Source organism: Carlito syrichta, unplaced genomic scaffold (assembly GCF_000164805.1).
Source record: "Carlito syrichta isolate Samal-C Ts95f unplaced genomic scaffold, Tarsius_syrichta-2.0.1 Scaffold315330, whole genome shotgun sequence".
Lineage (NCBI taxonomy): Eukaryota > Metazoa > Chordata > Mammalia > Primates > Tarsiidae > Carlito > Carlito syrichta.
Genome location: NW_007259426.1, coordinates 470,076 through 476,887, shown reverse-complemented (window position 1 = coordinate 476,887; position 6,812 = coordinate 470,076). Strand labels below are relative to the sequence as shown.

The 6,812-nt window shown below is 37.6% G+C and overlaps 1 protein-coding gene across 1 annotated transcript in view; it reads right to left on the bottom strand.

The window, feature by feature from the left end:
- The window catches only part of MAP4K3 (mitogen-activated protein kinase kinase kinase kinase 3), a 127,989-nt gene extending 121,994 nt beyond the window's left edge, over positions 1–5,995 (bottom strand). Inside the window, exon 1 of the mRNA XM_008072534.2 lies at positions 5,938–5,995. The gene's annotated coding sequence lies outside the window, so the exon portion shown is untranslated. The remainder of the gene's footprint in view (positions 1–5,937) is intronic.
- Between the last annotated feature and the right edge of the window lie 817 nt (positions 5,996–6,812).

The window sequence follows — 6,812 nt, the reverse complement described above, 5'->3', positions numbered from 1 at the left end:
AAAAAAAAAAAAAAAAAAAAAAAAAAAAATCTCGTTTATAGTCATTTCTATTTCTGATCTTCTGCCTAGTACTCTCAATTATTAAAAGTGAGATATTTAAGTTTCCAGTTATTGTTGAATTGTCTATGTCTCCCTTTTCTTATAGAAGAAAATAAGTTACCTTTAAGACTACTGCTACTAACAAAGCTAACATTTTCTTGATGCTGTAAGTGACATTTTAGTTGTAGAAGTCTTCACAACAAAATATTAGTCAACATTGTAAGTTCTGTATATTGTTATGAAAAAAGCAGAAAATAAAACCTTCACTTAACAAAGCCTCAAAATATATGAAGCAAAAACTGACAATTGACAAAACAGGAAATTCATAATGAGCAGTTCTTAAAACAGAGACGAGTTTGCTGGCCATGGTGGCTCAGTCTGCAATCCCAGCACTTTGGGAGGCCAAGATGAAAGGATTGCCTGAGCCCGGGGATTCGAGACCAGCCTGGGCAACTTGGTGAGATCTCCTCTCTACAATAAATCACAAAAACTAGCTGGGTGTGGTGGCGTGTGTCTGTAGTTCCAGCTACTTGGAAGGTTGAGGCAGAAGGATCTCCTAAGCCCAGCAGGTCGAAGCCATGGTGACTGTGAGTGTGCCACTGAACTCTTGCCTAAGCGACAAGAGTGAGACTCGAACTCAAAAAAAAAAAAACAAAAAAAAGAAACAGACAAGTTTGTCTACTTTCAAGAAATGCCTTGTCTAATTCCCTTAACAACTAATTTTTTCCTATAACTCCAATTTCTAGAGAAAATATAAATATATATTTTTTGAGTTGGAGTCTCACTCTGTTGCTCAGACTGGAGTGCAGTGGCATGCTCCCGGCTACCGCAGCCTCGCCCTGCTGGGCTCTGGCGATCCTTTCACCTCAGCCTTCCAAGTAACCGGAACTACAGGCGCACGCTACCACACCTGGTTAAATTTTTTTGATTTATTGTAGAGAGGAGGTCTTGCCAAGTTTCCTGGGCGGGTCTCGAACCCGTTGGCTCAGGCAATCCACTCGCCTCGGCCTCCCAAAGTGCTGGGATTACCGGCTGAGGCACCGAGCCCAGTCAGAGAAAATACTTTTTAATAAATTAAAAATTGATGATACATTGTTTTAAGACAATGTTCTAAGAACTGTTCTTGAATGGAAACATAGCTGTGCTTATGGGCACAATAAAAAATGGTTGGTTTACTGATTAGGTACCTAACACCACAACAATGCTATCACTGGCAACTAGTCAGTTCCTTCTTCTACTATTCTTCAAATATCCTGCTTTACTCTCAACTAAGGGTCTAATTTCCTCTCTCTAAACAAATGGAGGCCCTGTGGTTAAGATCTCCTTTTTACTTCCCTTTCCTCTAAAAAGATAATCTGTATGTGTGCCTACCCTTGACACTTTCAAAGATATGATCCCCAAAGAGGTACTCTCCTTTTCAAAAGAGGTTATCTCCTAATCCTACTCCCTTCCAAGCCCTTTCAGAACCTTGCTGCATCATTTATATTCTCTCTTTAATGACCTTATTCTTTCCATCACCACGGACTTCTTTCTTTCAGCATATAAACATGCTCAGTCTTACTTACATGTAAAAACTTTCCCTTAACTTTGCTTCCTCTAATTAAACCAGTCCCCCTATTGTTTTTATAGGCAAATTTCTTCAAAGAATAGTCTGGGTTTTGTTTCCATTTCTTCACTTCATTTACCAATCTACTACAATTTATTTTTCACCCTGTGACTCTGCTGCTGAAATTACTCTTGCAAAAGTCCACATCATTCTAAATCAGAGACCTCTTATCAATTCTCAATCTACCTGATGTTTCAGCAGCATTTGATACTAGTGACCCTTCCTTCTTTTTTGAAACTCTCCAATTACAACTTCCAAACACCAATGATTACCACCATCCATGCTTCCAGCCAAGACCTCTCTCCTGAGTTCCAGATCTGTACATCAAATGGACATGTATACATATCTACACAATCTCTAAACACCTCGTAATCAACAAAATATACTCTTCATTCTCTCTCTTCAATATCTCTCAATTCTAGCCCCATTATGACTACCTTGGTTCAAATCCTCATAACAACTTTCAAACTGCCTGTTGGGGCAGACTACTGTTTGGGTCCCCGAATAGCCAGTCTTTTCTTTTTGACCACATGGCTGCCTACCCAGAGGCTACAATTCCGCCTCTTTTGCATTTGTGTGGCTATACAAGTTAGTTCTCAGCAATGGAAATGAGCAGAAATGGTGTGTGACCTCCAATCTCACTTTCTTAAGAGAAAGTTGCTTGCCTTGAAATACTTCTGGCTTTGGGAGCTGAAGTGAGTGGATTGCCTGAGTCCGCGGGTTTGAGACCCGCCTGGCCAACTTCATCTCCACAGTTAAAAAAAAAAAAAAATCAGCCGGGCATGGTAGCACATGCTTGTAATTCCAGCTATTTGGAAGGCTGAGGCGGAAGGATCACCGGAGCCCAGCAGGTCAAGGCTGGGTGGCCGTGAGTGGCCACCGCACTGCAGTCTGGGTGACAGAGTGAGACTCCAACTCAAAAAAAAAAAAAAAAAAAGAAGAAGAAATACTTCTGTTCCTTTCCTGCAAGCTAAAGATGGGCACACCGGTGATCCAGTCTCAACTATGCAGATGAATGAGTACTTAGTAGGTGATGGAACAATAAAATAGAAGAAACAAACATCCCTGAATGACCTCATAAAATAGAACTGACCTGCCAACCTATGCTCACCTCAGAACTGTTGCATAAGAAATAAATAAACTTCTATCTTATTTACATCACTTCAATTTTGGATTTCTTTGTTATAGCAGTTCACCTGAACCACGCTCCCACAGGCTCACACCAGACTTCTCTCTATCCTCAAGTGTGCTGTGCTCCCTCTTGTTTCAGATCCACCACTTCCCTTTGACTACATGGAATGCTCTTCCCCAAGACAGTCACGACTGTCTCCCTCTTGCCATTCAAATCTCAATCCAAATGTCACCTGCTGAGAGGCCTCCTGTGATTATGACACTAGCTAAAGCAGTCCCTAGCCACTTTCACCCACATTATCTTATTTTAACTCATAAAACTGTCTCATTTGTTTACATGTTTATAGCCTGCCTCTCTCAAATAAAATGTAAGTTTCTCAAAGGTAAGACTCACCTGCCTTATTTACTGTTGGGTCAGTATGGCAAATGTATGTCTACCAATCTAAGAAAGTGTCAAACTGTTTTCTAAAGTGGCTGTACCATTTTAAATTCTCACCAGCAGCATATGAGGATTCTTGCTTGTGGTTATATTTTAGTTCTTATCATTTAGGCATACATCCAGAAATATTAAGGGTGGAAATAATATGATCTGGGAGATCTGATTCAAAAAAGCTGGTAGGGGCAAAATGAGTAGTTGGTATAGATGAAACAAGGTTGGTCATAGCTTCAGATTATGAGACTGACGCACCACCTATTGCACTAAGAAGGCACTGCCAGGTTGGTCCTAGCTTGGTAACTGAGTACTGATCATAGTAATTATAGCCACCTACTATGGTAAGTACTACAATTCATATTCTTTTTTCTATGTCAGGTCATTTTAAGTGTTTTAGCTATAATAGCTCTTTTAATCCCCAAAACAGCCTTAATAGGAAGCTATTATTATCTCCATTTCAGAAATAAGAAAACAAAAGGCCAGAAAACCTAAGTAATGTGGTCAAGTCAGGACTAGATTCAAATAGTCTGTCTTTAGAGTCTATGTTATTAAACACTGGACCAAGCTCACCAACAAATTAAACATTTCTCCCAGGATATAAGCAAATTAAAACAAAGGAATTAAATGTAAAAATTCAGGTGGCTTCTAGGAAAATATAAGTAGGAAACCCAATGTTATCTAAATTTAAGAATACATTTAATACATATATGGTAATGATCCTTGCTATCTCTGGGTGGTAGAATATGAGCAATTATTACTTCTTCCTTTTATGTAGTCATATATTCGAATTGTAATATATTGACCAATATATACATGTCTGTTTCAAGATCAACAGTGTAACAACTTGAATATTTCAGGAATCGGAGAACAAGTGACTTGATGAACACCACAGTTTTTCAAGTTCCTAATTTTTTAAGGCAATTTTAAGATGTACTAAATGAGTCCTATGTGCCAGGTCCTACGCTCAGTACTAGGGGCACAAATTTGATTCAAATCTGGAAACAAAGAAAGGCAAGTTTAAGATAACAATATAGCTGTGGTCAATGTTATAACAGAGCTATTCCTTCAGATAACTCATCTTAATAAGACTGGGAGTCAGGGAAGGCATCCTGAAAGAGAAGATATGAAGCTGATTTGAAGTAATGATGTATATATACACTACTTCTGATTAGAATCATTTCATCAAGTGACACAGTCATCACTTTTTCTAATGATTAAAAATAAAGGCTCTGCTTTAAAAGCCAAAACTTTCTGCAGCTAAGAATTTCAACAATTTCACCCACCTTTCTTAAATTTCTCATAAACTGAAAAGAAGATTCAGAGGGAAAAAAAAACTCTTGTGATATCAGAATGTAATTATAGACTACACAAAATCTGCAAATATGTATAACTAGCCCATTTTTTTCATTATATTTTGGTGTAGTTAAATCACAACCAGCACATCCTTAAATTTCATCTTAATAGCACTTCTAAGAAGTTTACTGATGACCTAAATTAGGGCAAACTATAGTGAAAGAGGGATAATTGTATAGAAAGATAATATACGGCCTGAAAAACCTAAAATATTTACCATCTGAGTCAGGCGCCATGGCTCACACCCATAATCCCAGCTACTTGGGAGGCTGAGGTAGAAATATCACTTGAGCTCAGGAGTTTATGACCAGCCTAGGCAATATAGCAAAATTCCTATCTCTAAAAATAATTTTAAAAACTTAGCCAGGTGTGGTGGCATGTGCCTGTAGTCTCAGATACTTGGAAAGCTAAAGCAGGAGGATCACTTGAGCCCAGGAGTTCATGGCTGCTGTGAGCTATGATCACAGTTGCACTCTAGTCTGAGTGAAGAGTAAGATCCTATCTTTAAAAAAAAGAAAGAAAGAAAGAAAGTTTACTATCTAGGTTTTCTGTTTTTTTTTTTTAACATAAAAAGTTTTTTCACCCTTGAAAACTCTCAAAATAGATTGATTCATTCTTAAGCTAAGATCTACTTTATAAGTAAATTTTTATTATCAGTTTGACTGTGATCAAAGAAGTCATTAGAAAGGCACTATAACTGGAACTTGATCTACACACTAGCACAATTACATACTTGCTTTAAGAAGGGGGTTTCTAAGAGAGGGTAAATGAAAGGGAGAGGTTACCTTAGAAAGATATGGGTTTTAAGGAAGGTAGGGAGAATCCAAGGATAGAATATAGTTGAAGCAGACAAAAAATATAGATGAGTCTTAAGGCATTTTACAATAAGCTGCTCAAGTTGTATGGTAATTGCTAAGACATTAACGACACCTAGCATGTGAGAGTAAGAAAGCTGAGGTTCAGAGACATGAAGCTACTTGCCCAAGTTCACAGAGCAAAGAAATAGGACGAAGAACTGAACTACAGTCTCCCAATCTCAGTTCACGTCTTTCCACGGCCTCACACAGCCCCCACAGCCACAGGACAATGTTAACCTGGAAATGTACCACGATCAGCTCAAATGGAGTTCAGAAAGAACAAAGTTGCACAAGGAGTGGCCCTCCCTCCTCCAATTACTAGTTATTTTTTAGAGATGAATTAAGAAAGGGGCACACAAGGCTCAAAGAAGTAGAGGGAAAAGCAGATAAGTTCTATTTAGCCCTGAAGATGCTAGGAAAAACAGAGAATGTAGATCAAATATCATTTAAAAAAGCCTTAAGACACCCAACGGTGTTCTAGCAGTAATAATAAAAATATCAAATTTCAAATAATTTACCTGGTTCCAATTTTATTACTTTAATTGCTGCTAATTCACCAGTGTTAACATTCCGTGCCTAAAAAAGGAAGGAAAAAAAGATTATTGAGGACACCTTTCATAAAAAGCTGTAAAATTGCATTTTAGTTGAATGTTTATTATCAATTATACAAAAATATCTTTAAAGAAATAAATGCAAGAGATTTATATTTATAAAACAAATAGTTTATTCTTTACATATTTCAGCATTAATTCATGTGTAAATTTGATACTGGCAATAATAATCATAATAGCAGCTAATACACACTCAGACCTTACTTAGTAAATACTATGTAAGTAATACATATTCAGACCATACTTAGTAAATACTATGCTAAGTATTTTTGTATTCATTCATTTAATTCTCAACACAATCTTAGGAGGTATATACGACATTATTACCATGTTGCAAGTGAGAAAAATGCAGCACAGAGAAGTTAAAAAACTTATCAAGGCCATAGATCAAGTAAGTGACAGTGCTGGGATTCAAACCCAGGCAGTCTGCCTCCAGAGACTGAGACTTTAAGCATTACACTGTATCATCATTCATTCAAAGGCTAGCTCAACTGATTAACCAGCCTTATTTTTTTTCATCTAAAAGCTTTAGAATATGAAAGGTTAGTGCAATTATGTAAATAATTATAAAAACAGCCCCTTTGCATCCTTTTAAATTCATCTGATAATACAACCAAATACACGTAGTTCAATACAAAACAAATATATTTTTGTAAAAAATAAAAATCAAGCCGGGCTCAGTGGCTCAGCCTGTAATCCTGCGCCTTTGGGAGGCTGAGGTGAGTGGATTGCCTGAGTCTGCGGGTTCAAGACCCGCCTGGGCAGCGAGACCTCATCTCTAC